This window comes from Mauremys reevesii, linkage group 4 (assembly GCF_016161935.1).
Source record: "Mauremys reevesii isolate NIE-2019 linkage group 4, ASM1616193v1, whole genome shotgun sequence".
In the NCBI taxonomy this organism is placed as follows: domain Eukaryota; kingdom Metazoa; phylum Chordata; order Testudines; family Geoemydidae; genus Mauremys; species Mauremys reevesii.
The window spans coordinates 95630270-95645390 of record NC_052626.1 but is presented as its reverse complement, the minus strand read 5'-3'; the positions used below and the strand labels follow the sequence as shown (position 1 = coordinate 95645390).

The 15121-nt window shown below is 39.5% G+C and overlaps 1 protein-coding gene across 7 annotated transcripts in view; it reads left to right on the top strand.

Annotated features, from left to right (window-relative positions):
* The window catches only part of TEAD1 (TEA domain transcription factor 1), a 151523-nt gene that overhangs the window by 19869 nt on the left and 116533 nt on the right, over positions 1-15121 (top strand). The window lies entirely within an intron of this gene.

Here is a 15121-nt window from a genome sequence, read left to right as displayed (position 1 = left end):
TGGCTTCTAAAGCCAGTATATCAAGTAAAAATGAGATTTGCCTACTACAGTTACCTTCCCAACTACTCTAATCTGCATCCCCCAAGCAAAGGCAGGGGGAAGGGAGAAAAGAATAGGCCTTGCATCACGCCTTAAATGAAATATCTGTCTGTTTCAAAATGGGGGTAGAGTAATATAATTTCCACTTTGGGAGGCTCTCCCCTGAAAATACCCAACCATCTATGGATTGTTAATAAGGATCTCAGTTGTCATGGGGCTGCATGAGAAGAAAGATGGTTCCTCTGAAATGCAGGTTGAAAACTATATAGAACTTCATTGGGTGATGCACAATTGCTGTAATGCATTCTTTTGTAAGACAACACCACTAAATCAGGCAAAATGTATGTTACACTAGCTGAAGTTTTTGAGTAGTCTTCAAAAGCAGCCTTACATAGAGCTCATTAGAATAATCCAGTCTGGAGTGCACAAAAGCATAGATAATAGAGGCAAGATGCAGATCAAAGAGGAATGCTTATAAACATCCAGCAAGAGATAAATGGAAAATGATTAAAGACCCAAAAGCATCCCTAAATTGTGAACCAGGTGAACCTCAAGATCCTTTCCCACCACACCAGAACCACCTCTCTCTAACTGGGAAAGCTTCAGTCTGCTCACTTTCAGACAAGTACCAATCTCAACCAGACAATGGGAAAGCAAAGATGCTACCCTGTTTGGGTCTGATGAAAATGAGTCAGCAGTGTGTGGCAGCAGTGTATTGTTGACCCATCAATCCAAATGTCTAGATCTTAAAATTAAGACTATTTCTGGGAAGAATGAAGCAGTAAAGGATATCTTTTCCAGGTTATCGATTGTGAAGAATCTAGTAGTCTTACTAACAGCTGACTGAGCCTCCTCTTTACAATGTACCAAGTCTTCTGTCCATGGAAGAAACTGAAATGGTAGGCTTAAAGGACTCTTACCCAACTCTTTTGACCCTATACATATTGTGTTACTTAGGGTCTGAATTTCATCTCACTCACCCCAGTTTTACACTGGTGTAACTCTACTGAAGTCATTTATTTATTTATTTTGAGATGAGAATGAGGTCCTTCGATTGTAAACTCTTTGGGGCTGAAATTTTGTCTTACTGTATCTGGGTAAAATTTTCAAAAGTACAAAAGTGCAATTTAAAAAGTGAATTAGGCATGTTTGAAAATGGGACATATGCTCCTAAGTCACTTAGGCACTTCTGAAAATATTGTCCTTTTGTCTGTAAAGTGCCATATAGACCTAATTGGAAATGTAGAAATAATAAATCATAAGAAATACCCACCCCAAAATATAATACAAGATATAATATAAATACATGCTTTAGATCAAGTAGAGGCAAGGCAACTTCCCTTCCGACCAGCATGTTGCTGGCAGTTTAGTTCGGGGAGGAAATGAAGAATTCATTATTTTGAGCACTAAGCTTGAAACTTATTCTTAGCACATAATAGAGAGTAATAAATCATGTGCATTATGTTATCTTAGAAGTGATTTTCATTTACCTTTTTTATTAGATGGGAAAGAAGTAACTTTGAATGAACCTAAAAAGTGTAAATGTTAAATATAGTTCTGACTTTATACATTTTGATTCATGACATCCATAACTTTTATGTATGGATTCTCTTTTTGTTTTTTAAATACTGATAGAGCATGGCTATTGCAGAATTAATTCAGATTAAAATGAATAAAACACACTTGTCATTTCTTAAGGTATTTTGCAACCTAAGCAAAGGCCTCAGGTATTCCAGCTATGAGAGATGTGCAGATTGCATAAGATGTTATGCATTGCTCACTCTAAGATACAGAGTCCTGTCTGCCCTTAAACCTTTTGTTCTCTTGGCTGAATGCAGTTAATTAGCAACTGTCTCCATAGCAACTGCCTCATAGTCCAAAAACATTGTCTAGTTTTTGCAGTTTAGCTTATCACACTGTTTACCTGAAGGGCTTTTCACTGCGTTGAGTCTCATTTGAGTTGGCTGCATGCCTGTTCATGGAAGTGAATTGTCAAGATAGAAAAACACCATGGCAGCAAGATGCTGAACATGGCCCTGTTGTGTGAAACCAAAACATTTTAAAAGTTCTGCCGAAACAAAAGTTGATGTTTACCATAATTTACATTTAATTTTAAAGCATATAACCAACCAGTAATAGTCTGCATTCTAAAATACAGCCTTATTCATGAACCTTTTCTAGGGTATGTAGTCTAACCTATTTAATGTTCCCCTTTTCATAGTACACTCTCATTAGTAATCTCCAAGCCAAAGGTGATTTATAATTACAGAACCTTCCATACTGTTTAAGGAGACTTCACTTCCTTTAGAGTCAGACCACTTCAAAAGACTTTAGCTTGTTCATTGAGAGAGTATGGCCATATATTAGTCTGCTGTTCCTTGAACATTATACTCTTCTTTGTTTTTGCATAATTAAGAAGAAAGTCTATGTGTTGGTTCCATACAGTAAATTAAAAACCAGACGATCCGTATCTCAGCTGGGTATAGCTGATTACTAGGGAGACTGAAAGCTGACTTGGATATTTATATTAACCATTAAAATGGAGGCAAAAAGATATGGAAATATATTTTTATGACCCAGATGTTATAAACGGATTTCAGTTTGGTGCTAATGTGTTTTTTAAGTATTTCAATCCAGATTGGTTATCAAGTTGTTAGTTTACACACACACAAGGTTTAATTGGAAAAAGTGAAATTATGTTATTTAAAGGCTAGTTACAGCTTAATGGAATACTGATCTACCTTTTTAATCTGGAATGTATTCAAAATGCTAATAGTATTGGAAACTGTACAGTAAGGTTAGTACTGGACATCTATTTGTGGATTGTTGGTTTTTTTGTTTTGTTTTGTTTTTTTCCTGAACATGCAATATTTGTGGTGGAGGAGATGCCAGTTTAAATTGAGGTATTTCACATCTTGTCATTCACAGAATGTGAGACAGTTTGTTGTAGAAGTTGTACCGTGTCGTGGACGAATTCCTGTTCCTACAATTGCATTCTGGCTACTTTATTCCCCCTGCAGTTTCAATTGACTTATATTCTTCACTTCCTGCCTTAACTGTTGTGTACTGTTGCTATACACTGATAAGCAGCTGTTGCATTTCATCCTAGATGTGGTGGGTGAAGTGATCCTTCAATTGAGTTTGTAAAGTGTTTTGGGATCCTTTGAGATGAAAGAGACTATGTAAATGCAAGCTGATATTAATTATTTATTCAGCGGTTTGTGTACAGCCTCTCAAGAAAAGTTGACATAAAATTATTCTTCAGCCACATTGATATATCACTGTTACTTTAATGCTATTTCAGGTTAATTATTAATTATTATTATTATTATTGGTAGTAGCAGTACTATTTGCATTATAGCAGTGCCAAAAGAATACAGTCAGGATAAGGGCCACATCATGCTAGGGACTGTTATAGACAGAGTTTGAGACAGTCCCTGCTCCAACAGTTTACAGCTTTAAAGCAAGTTGCATAAGCGGGTGTATCACAGAAAGCAGGTAGGAAGGGTGAGGGTAATAGTGATAGAAACCCATGGTTACATAGACTGACTGTGCACATTATGGTGGCTTTGAGACATTCAACATTTTTATTTATAGAATATAAAGTAAAATACATTTTGCTGTCAGTAATCCCTGCTGCATTAGCAGCAGGCATTTCACTGTAGGTATGTCAGTAGAAAAGGGTGTCAAGAAGGAATTTTGAAGGAGGACAGTTCAGTGTCTCTTTAGTGTAATCCAGGGAGTGTTGTCTATGCTTCAGGGATAGGACGGAGAAAAGAACAAAGGCAGTTGTGCAAGAACTGGACAAATGGGCGACCAAGGTTAGCTTTATTGGAGTTACTGAAGAGGGGACCAGTTTAAAATGATAGAGCCTCATTGGTAAACAATGGCAAACTGTCTACTCCCTTCACTCTGTCATGGGGCACCACATGAGTTTGTCCCCTCTTTGCCATGCTATTTGACTTGGTAATCAGACTTTTAGTGGGAATAATCAGAAACACTGATAAAGGGATATGTGATGACAACCTCAAAGATCAAGTAATTCTAAATGTGTAAGACCCTACTACTCACTTCCACAGAGCTTACACTGGTCTGGAACCGCTGAGAATGACAGTGAATTTTGAGGATGTAGTCTGAATTTTAGCAAGTTACTTTGTGTTGGCAGAAGCTCAGAAGCCATGACTCAGTTCCCTAAAGAGACTTCCTGGGTATCTTAAGTACAGTATTTAGAAGTAGAAGTCTCTAATAACCGGGGAGGGAGGCGGGGAATCTGCTAAAGCTCATCATTACTCCATTAGTACACACCATTAAAATGAACCTTGACAGATGGGAAGGGTCTATGTTTTAAAAAATAAAGGCCACATCCTCAGCTGGTGTAAATTGGTATAGTGCCAATGAAACAAAATCAGCTTTTGTTCATCACTAGGGGAGAGAGAAACTTTTGAAAACAGATGCAAGTGGTTGTAAATCCACACAAATTAGCAGGGGGATTCAGGGGCAGGTATAGTGCTTGAAACTACTTTTAATTCATTTTTTTAAGCCGACTGGATTTCAAGTTAATGGTTAACAACCATTGGGTTGTTGATGTGTGAGACAGAAAAAGAATCCAACTCTCTTTGCCAGAGTTGTATTGAGTCTGCAGGGATAACAGGATTAAAACTTTCTGTACTCTAGCTTTTCTGAGTTATACATTTTTGAGAATAAGACATCAATAATTCATTATAGTAATATATTGTCAATTTCTAAAGCTGTGCAGAGTCACCTATTATGTGATAACCGTAACCTCCTATGGTACACAGCTTCTTAGAAATAAAGGAAGCTTTGATGGAAAGCATGTGGTCCCACCTAAATCTTGTCCCCTGAAAATCCTTTTTAAAATAGAAGTTACCATCTTTTTCAGAGCTGTTGCATTTTCCATTAACTGTTTAATGTTCATTTGTTTGTTTGCTTGTTTTTTATGAAAAAGAAAAGAACAAAGTCTTGAATTACAAAGTTGGCAGCTCACTTATCTTGCTAGGTATATCAGCACGGTGGCTTCATTAGTCCTTTCTTATAGATAAAATTGATCAGAATCAGAAATTAATCAAACTTGCTAAAAGCAAGTAATGTTTAAAATCTGCTTTCAAACTGGCTTTTCTGTGCTTGCATATTTTTCTTTGAAGTAGAGCATATGTATAAACAAAGACGATATTGCAGATTAACCGCATGCTGTAGAAAATCATAAGGTTTTTACATGTACTCATTCCAAGCTATGGATTAACCACACAAATAAAAACAGTATGAAGTACAGCTTTAAATTTTAAATAAAGCAGTAACAGGGGCTAAGAATATTAGTAAAGATTGCATTTTTAAGTCTCTTCACACTCTTGGTTTTGATGTTGCACTTTTAGGGCAAAATTATGGCCACTCCAGCTTAGAGGTTAGAGTGAGTGTGTGGGTGTGTGTGTGTGTGTGGGGGGGCAATAATTAGGCAAATGGCTACAAGACTAGCGAGTGAGGAAAGAATCCTAGCTTGTGTTGATGGCAGTGCTAGCATTCTCATTGTGAGGGTGGCTTGGGCAGGAAGGTTGGACCATAGCCCTGCTGCTCAGTGTGCTGTCAGATCAGTGCTCGGGGGAAGCACTCTTTTTACAAAGCTGGGAGTACCTCCCCGTACAGGCACCTCAGTAAAACATTTGCAGCTGCCCTGTGTCTGCTGACTCGGGCTGTGGGGCTATAAAACTGCAGTGTAGATGTCCAGGCTCAGGCTAGATCTTCAGCGTCCCAGGGCCTGGACTCCAGCCTGAGCCCAAATGTCTACACTGCAACTTTATAGCTCCACAGCCTGAGCCCTGAGAGCCCAAGTCAGTTGACCCGGGCCAGCTGCAGGTGTTTTATTGGATGCACTTTATGCAGTTAAAGATATAATGCCGCCATACACTGTTGCTAGGGCTGGTAACCCCCTCCCTGTCCTCTAATATGGTTCAGACTTACAGGAGCCATAACAAAACTCTGGGTGCCTGATTCACCTCTCACATCTAATCATGAGTCATTCCATTGAAGTCAAGGAGAGCAGAATCAGCTCTTGATAGAGATCACGTTTGATCCAGATCCATTTTACCTGTTCTGTGTTTACCTTCAAGGGTGAATCATCAGTCACAAACCAAGGAGTTGCAAGATTAAATAAATGCTTATGGAGTGTTACTTAGTAGCTGGTATGTCTTCATTATTTACTTACTTACAAAACCATGTATGGTATCTTTTCTAACTACAGTACTAGGGAATTAGTAAAAAAAAAATATGTAGAGTGTTTACATGAGTCTGAATGTATGCTAGCTAGATGCAGTGTTTCTGACATTTTTGAGACAAAAATAACAAGACAGGTTACCTTAAAGAATTCCTGTTATCCAAACATCTAAATTACCTGAAAATCATGGTTAAACAAGTGGAGTTGGAATTATATGCTGTAATGCAGGTCTCAGTGTTCTTACAGCACTAGACTTTGAAACATGTAGTGTGAAATACTCTGCAATTGTGAAATTGCCTGTGAGAATTGAAAGTTGTACCGGACAATCGAATGAATTGGTGGGCTGGCTATCACAGGCAAACCTTGATTTCAAAGCTTGTTTAGATTAAACTTCAAAAGATAACCTAAAGTAAGTGGATATAAATCCTAATAGAGTTTTCTTTGTAGAAAATTGTCTTATCAGTTGTTAAAAAGAATGAAGCTAAAATACTGAGCAAAATTGACTGGACAAAATTGTTTTATACCAGGTTACACAGAAAGGGCCAGCTTATCCTCTAAGTTATAGCAGTGCAGCGCCATTGAAACCAATGGAGTTTCAACAGTGCAAGTTAAGGTGAGATTTTTGTCCTGAGAACCGTCTCTTTTTGGAAATTACATAATGAGACATCTAATCCACTGCCTCTGAAGTTGCCAAAAGTATAACTGGGTTCAAATCAGAATTAGATAAGTTTGTGGAGGACAGGTCCCTCAATGGCTAGTAGCCAAGATGGTCCTGGTTGCAACCCTATGCTCTGGGTGTCCCTAAACCTCCAATTGCCAGAAGCTGGGGCTGTACACCAGAGAATGCCCAGTAATTGCCCTGTTCTGTTTGTTCCGTCTGAAGTATCTGGCACATGCACTAAGAGAGAACATTGAGCTAGATGGACCATTGGTCTGACTGAGTAACGCTGTTCTTATGTTGTGTGAAAGTGATGACTTTTTTTTTTTTTGCGTATAGTCTTGCGGTTGCATTTTGGGAGAGTTCACAATTCCAGATTTTAGCTTTTATGTGAAATTTTGCCAGCTGGTTATTTTTATTTTATTGCATCTGAGTATCCGAGACCACTTTCTGACAAAATATTGGAAGCTGAGGCCAACTATTTTTACGGTTCATTTTTAATGGTAGTCCCCCCAAAATTAATTCTGGGTGCATTGTCGTGTGTCCCAAAATATGTTACGTGTGACAAACCCAACATTCTTTCCACAGTTCACTGTATCAGCCCTGTTGCCTGAGCAGCCACTACTCTCACTGAAGTAGTTGTTCTGAGTTGGTCATGGAGGTCATGGATTCCATGATTTTTATGTGACCGCCGCAACATCAGGCCTGGGCGGCTGGGCTCAGGCTGTCAGCCCCACACTGTGCTGTCGGGCTTCGGCTCAAGCCCCACATCACAGGGCTTGGCCTTCTGTGATTTATTGTTTATTGCCTGCGACCTGTTCATGACACTTACTAAAAATACTCGTGACAAAATGTTAGCCTTAGTCATCACCTATCAGGCCCAAGTTGTCTCAATCTGAGCATCCAGAAGTGAGGCATACAAATTCAGTGGCCTCTTGAATATTTTGTCCTAAATAATTTCCCCCACAAGGGGCTACATCCTCAGGTATGCCACAGCTCTGCTCAGCACACAAGTGGTGGTGAGGGGATGGTCATACTGTAACACCACTTTCCCGGCTACACTCTGAATCCTGGGGGCAGACAAGGGCTAGTTAAGTATTTTAATTTTGAAATTTCTTTTATAGCTTTCTTCTGATAATGTAGTACGAGTCATCAATTTCATAATTTCTTTCTTTCTCTGTCTATATATTTATCTGGGGAGTTTAACTCTAATTGATTTTATTTGGGGTCATGGGAGAAGACAATAAGGAAAACAGGTGCAGCAACTGATTTTATTCACAGCATTGCCATCTTGACACAAAATCCAAGATAATAGTCTATGAAGGAGCAGAAAGAACAATAAATGACACTGATTGGGGGCTTGTGTAGACCTACATTTAGTCTGAGCAAGCTGGGGTGTAAATCTGTTTTGCACTTTCTGTGTGAACCCGGCTGCTGTGCATGAAAAATTCTCTAGTGTGGATTAATTTACCCTGCTTTGAAATGGGAGTAGATTAAAGTACACTAGGGAACTTTTAGTGTGTGGCAGCAGGGTCCACACAGACAGTTAGTTCACAGCACGGTAGTGTGAGGTAAATTTACAACCCAGCTTGCCACAAACTAAAGGCTTGTCTACGTGGGGGCATAACGCATACTACGGGGATGTGATTTCTAAAGGGCACTGATGTGTTGCTCATTAATTGGTCCATGTAGACCCTGCTGGTGCACTAAATTTTCTCTAGTGAGCTTTAATGTAGAGCAGTTTGAAATAGTACTATGTTAAAGTGCACTAGGGAACCTTTAGTGCGCAGCAGCAGAGCCTACACAGACTAATTTGCAACAGATTAGTGCGATTTAGAAATCACACCCCCATAGAGCGCATTACCTGACTGTGTAGACAAGCCCTGAGCGTCCATATAGACAAGCCCTGATATTTAAGGCTTGTCTACGGAGAGGCATTCAGAAAAGTTAATCCAGATTACTAAAGCTGTACATTTAAAGGGGATTTACAATATACTCCTGATTATTTGACTAGCATGGGGGACACGGACTTTATTTGAATAATCAGGAGTTCAGATAATCAAGAAGGCAGGAGCCATTCAGCAGCTGGGTGGTCTCCTCTGCAACTGGGAGCTCGTCATCCTCCTCCTCCCAGTCCTGGCTGAGGGTCTCCACTCTGCCTGCTCACTCACTCCTGTGAAAGCAGGGCTGCAGAGAGCAACCTGTGCTGCCAGGGGGCTGATGACAGCCAATCCCTGCAGGTGCAAGGTGCGGGAGGGAGGCTAGCTGAGGTCAAGGCAGAACAGAGCAGAGACCCCTGGCCAGGACTGTGCCCTGCTTTGCCTTGCCAGGACTGCAGCTTTCCCTGTACCTTGTGCCTGCAGGGATCCGGTGTCACGACCCCGCAGCAGTTAAGGAAGCCCTCTTCAGTTCCGCTGTCACGTCCCTGCTCACTCACTCCATAGGAGCCATTCAGCTGGGTGGCCTCCCCTGCAGCTGGAACTCATCCTTCTCTCAGTTCTGGATAGGGGTTTCTACTCTATTATCCAAACCTCCGCATTATCTGAATCCCTTCCTTGTCCCCCCAGCATGAGATACATGCTGCAGAGGGCATTTATCTCATGCTGAGGGACAAAGAAGGGATTCAGATAATGTAGAGGTTCAGATAATAGGGTTTCAGATAAACAGGAGTGTACTGTAGTTAAACTGCATTAAACTCTGTGTGGACCCTGTGTTTATTCAGAATTAAAGTGACCATAATTTAGTTCATTTTGAAGTGAATTATGCTAAACTGAATTAAAGTCACTTCAATTCTGAATAAGAGCATCCTCACAAGGGTTTGATGTGGTTTAACTAATCCTCTTTAAAAGTTAATTTGACTTAACTTTCCTGAGGGTCTCCATGTAGACAAGCCCTTATCTGTAAATATAGGTACCATGGTAAAGCAAAAAGTGAATTCCCGGCTCTGTAAACCTGATGATTTACAGACATTAAAAACTGATATCTGGGGAGACAAATTAGTCACTAAAAACCACAGGAAAAGAGTCTGATATATTTACTTCCTTCTGGGCTTTCTGCCTCTATGCTTGCTAAGGCCTCACTTGGGGAGAAATTCAAGCCTATGCAGAGAGGCAGACCACGGACTGTGCACCAAGTAGCACCTGTCTATATTGGAGATATTAGTAATGGTGTAAGTACTCTGGTATGAACAAACTCACTAACTTCTAGGGCTCAAGTAGTGTGTAGGTTTTTCTTTGTTAGCATCTAAAAAGCACGTTAGAGACATTTATAAATTCAGCTGTGCTACAGCCTGGTGAGGAGAATTAATCATTATTCCCATTTTACAAATGGGGAAACTGAGGGGTCACAATTTCTGAGGTAACTACACCTTTGGTCACTTTGTGGCCTCTTTGAAGGCATCCCACTTGGGTTTCGGGCCTCTAGCTGCCATCTTTCTCAGAGCAGATTCCCATGACTTTCTCCCTTGAGACCAGGGATTTAGACTGTAATCCTTCCTGCAGTTCTTTGCGATCACCTCAGCAAGTCTGACTTGGTTCAGCACCTGCTGCCCTGTTCTCTCAGGTGCAATGACAGGAGTAACCAATGACTAGCCATAAAGCAGAGTAATGTCTATTCAGAAAAAAATATATCTTAAAAGCAATAAACAGCATATGCCTGGCTTACCAGGTGTCACCCATCTTCCACATGCAGACCAAAGTACTTTAGGCACTCTCGCAGGGCCTGTCCCTCTGGGTCGCAGTCTCCTGTCAGTTATTGGGTCAGGTGATGGTGAGCCATCTCCCTGCCTGCCTGTGGTTAAACCAGTCTATGCAATTCCCCCAAAGGGGATTGAGGCTTCTCCAGACTTGTTACCTACCTAGGGAGTTGTATTAATCCCCATCCCAGTGATTTAAGTTCCAGCAGGAAACTCTTTAGCTCCCCTGTGGAGCCAGAATGCAACCCCTCGCACATAAGAGACATACAACATTTATAAAGTGGATGTAATTGTTTTTGGATATTCCATGTGTCTATAATAGCTGTCACACAAACACAGATATGAAGTAACTTCATGCCAAAAGTTACAAAGGAAATCTATGGTAGAACTTAGACATAGAACCAAAGGCCCAAATTTTCAAACCTGAGTGTCTAAAGTTAGGCTCCTAAATGACAATCATGAGGCTTTTACAGGTGCTAAGCACTGGCTTCTCTCAGCAACTCTTATTCCTCTGCGTCAGCTGCAAGTTCTGTTCCCCTCATATCCCACAATGAAAAAGAACTTACCTACACTATGAGTCATCATTCATTCATGGGCCTATTTCCAGGCTTCCCTCCTGCCTGTCCGAGGGGTTCTACCAGGAGGGGCAGCTGTCTAGCTGTCTAGAGCCCTGCAAGTGGAAGCTGCAGTGGGGAATGTGCTAAGTCAGCACATTCCATGATGCTCTGGTTCCTTCAGATGCCAGAGCAAAATGGAGGGTGCCTCTTTCCATTGCTGCAGCATCACTGCTGGTGGATGTTGGGTGAGTTCAACCCTGTGATCGTTGTAACAGATTCACAATTGGTTTACACTGTTTCTGCATGCAGAATACTTAGTAGCTGGTAAAAGTCCATCATTGCTTTATATATGATGAGGAACAAGATAAGCAATAGAAAGAGGAAAAACTAAGAGTTTAGACACCAGCAAGTGACAGTCTAGGTTAAAAAGTGACAGACATCTGTGATCCTACATGCATTTTGAAGAGATTATAGGGAAGGTCAGTAGTGGCAGTGCATATGTCACAGGATTTTCTAAAGTGCTCTGAAAGGGTTTCATATATCAAGGTTGGTTGTGAAATCTGAAACTGCATGTACCCAGAGCAGAATATAGGAATGAAATAAATAGAGGGCTGGGGAAGAAACTTCAGAAGTTAAGGTATGATTGACTTTTGACTTTATTCATTTCTTGTAAACAGAAAATATGGAATAAGGTACCAAATATATGGGAACTTTAAACCACATGGGGATTAATCAGTGGAACCAAAATATAAACAATATATTCATAACTCTGATGAGGCAGTAAACAGTACAGACAGAAAAATGAGCAGACCGTTCATAAGAAGAAACAACAACAACAACAAAAAGGAAACAAAACAGAACACACAAAAATCCACTTAATTCTCAGTAAGGACATGTAAACACATTGGTAAATAGTGGAGTCCTTCATCGTTAATCTAACTGCAAAACATACTTTTTTTTGGTTTTGTTTGTTTTGTTTTGCATTCAGTATCCTCAGTGACTGGCACTTTACAGATAGTTTCGCTTTTATAGATAGATTTTAGTTAAAAGGACACTTAAAGTTAGGCATGTGCTTATGCACCTTGCTGAACTGAGGCCTAGACTTAGTACTAGGACAACAACAGCAGCAGCAGCAGTGGACTTAATCCCATTATCACTAAGATCAGTAGGAATTTGCCACTAAATTCAGTGGGACTAGATTCCAGCCTCAGGGTTTGTTTCAAAGCCCAAAACAGTTATTGAAAAAACTCCCGTTGATTTCAGTGGGTTTTAAATCAGACCTCAAAAGCATAAATTTTTATTATTTATTATGTATTGGGATAACATCTAGGAGCCACAGTCATGGACCCATTGTGCTAGGTGCTGCATAAACACACAACAAAGGTTGTCTTTATCCTAAAGAGTCTGCAGTCTAAGTAAATATACAGCTGAGTTGCCCTTGGAACAATAACAATATTTTAACAATGACCGTAGTTTGCACTAAGAGTTCATTCCTGCAGTCCTGACTCCCATTAGATTCAATCTGAATGGAAGGAGTGAATGGATAAAGGCATTTTAGCTTCTCTTTGGAAAGGAAAGCAAGTGACAAAAATTGTTTAAGGATAATAGATTCATATATTTATATTGTTGCACCATTTTGAAAATCCATCAGCTGTATTTTCTGTAATTATAAATCTGAACACCAGTCAAAAGTTAATTTTCGAATAACTGTTCCCAAAGAAAACAAGTCCACTGCAGCTAGTGGTGTAAACTAAATAGAGCGTTCCATCACTTCACACATTTTTATTAAGCAGTGGTTTGAAAGGCAGCATAATTTGAAAGCCCTCTCATATCTTTGATAAATGCTTTCTAACATTACTGTGTTTTGCACAGTTATGACAGAATGTATTATAATGACACACATTTCAGCTGTCGTCAGTTTGGATCTGCATATGCTCTGTGGAGCGAAGTGCAGAGAGAATGCTGCTGCCTCTCCTAGAGCAGGGGACCTGTTTTGCAGGAGGGAAAAACCGAGCAGGCTGTGGGAGGCAAGTCAAACAGGAAAGTTGTCTGCAGGATGTTTCCTACTTGGTGATAGCCAAGGCTGGAGTTGGCAGCAATTAGCCCTCACAGCCTTGCCTTTTGTGACCCTGCTGCAATTTATTTATTTATCTTCTAGAACAAAGAGGCTCTGGTCCCTGATTGGGCCCTCTAGGCACTACTGGAATACAAATAATAATAATTAATAATACAGTTACATAGATGACTCATCTGTGGCAGCACTTTTATTAATGGATGTTTTTGTAGCTTCATGGATACATTAATATTCCTTAGCTGGTAACAGGTTTCTTTTAACAAAATAAGAGAACAGCCTTTAAATAGTAAGCATTATTTAAAGGTACACCATTAATTTGCAGATTCAATTTGTATCAGAAGATGTGGTACCTGCTGTTACGTAGGAATCAGAAATGACTTTAGATTAGGAAAACAGTTTAGTAAAAGAACATTCTACTACTTTTTTCCCAAGTTTGTTAATTTGACACTTTTTAGTGTATAATCAGAAGTTGCTCTGTTTTCTCCCATATAGTCAGATTTTCCTTTACAGAAAAAGAGCCTGGTGAATTTAAACAAAGGAGAAGAAATACCATATAATAATGTTAAAAAGGGTTTAAAAACAAAATTAGGTACCTATTTAAAGGGTACTTTATAAAAAAACTTCAATCGTTTTTTTTTATTTAAGTTGATGGCGTCCCTTTAATAATCATAAAATAATTAAATGTGAAATGCCTCATATTGGCTGTTTTTTGAAGAACATAATTCTGATCAAAGCCTAGAAAGCCGATAGGCTTTGGATCAGGCCCCAGATCACTTGAAGTAAAAAAGAGATATTAAATGACAAAACTCTGACTCATTTCACATTGTAATGATCATTTAATGCTCACAATGAGGTTTTGCCCCTAGGGATTTTTGCGGGAACTGTTTTTTTACGCTCGCATTGTAGTTATTAGCTGCAAACAAAGCTGCCATTTGCTGTAGTGACATAATGTATACCTGTGTATGTCAATGAAAACATCAAAGATTAAAAAATCGAGAGTAACTGGTAAAATACAGTAACTATATGAAATCTGGAGACAGTTTCCTTCTATTTTTATGGCAGTTTCATTTGAGTGCATATACCATAAATGGAATTCTTAAACACCTGCTGCAGTAGTTTCAACCTGTAACACTTATTGTAAGACTAATTTTTCTTCTTTTCAAAGTCTTTTTAGTGCATTGTATGCCATTGATTGTCTGAGGTCTTCAGAACTGGTTACCTTGTTTTTATTAACTTAATAAAAATACTTAAAAAAAATCAGTTCCACAATTTTTCCTGCTTCTGTGAAATTTGAATTTAGACATGCTTTACAGAAATCCAGTAAAGGGATCAATCCTGCTTTCTTTATTCAGTGAATGGACTTTTCTTTGGATAAAGACTGTAGAATTAGATCTAATGAGATCAATATGCAGTCTGGCAATGGTAAGCATCTAGTAAACAGTAAAGATGTTCACAATAGGTAAAAATTCAGACAAGAAAAATAAAGAATATGAAACTGTACAAACGGATATAAATTGTCAGTCAGGAAATTCAGGCTTGAAATTAGACGAAGGTTTCTAACCATCAGGGGAGTGCAATACTGGAACAGCCTACCGAGGGAAACAGTGGGGGCGAAGGACCTCCATGACTTTAAGATTAAGCTAGATAAGTTTATGGAGGAGATGGTATGATAGGATAACAGGCTTAGTCAATAGGTCAATTAAGTGCCACACTGGTAAATAGTACAATGGGTCAATGATATGATATAACCTTTTTCCAGAGGGTATGGCTGGAGAGTCTTGCCCGCATGCTCGGGGTTCAGCTGACCGCCATATTTGGGGTCGGGAAGGAATTTTCCTCCAGGGAAGATTGGCAGTGGCCCTGGAGGTTTTTC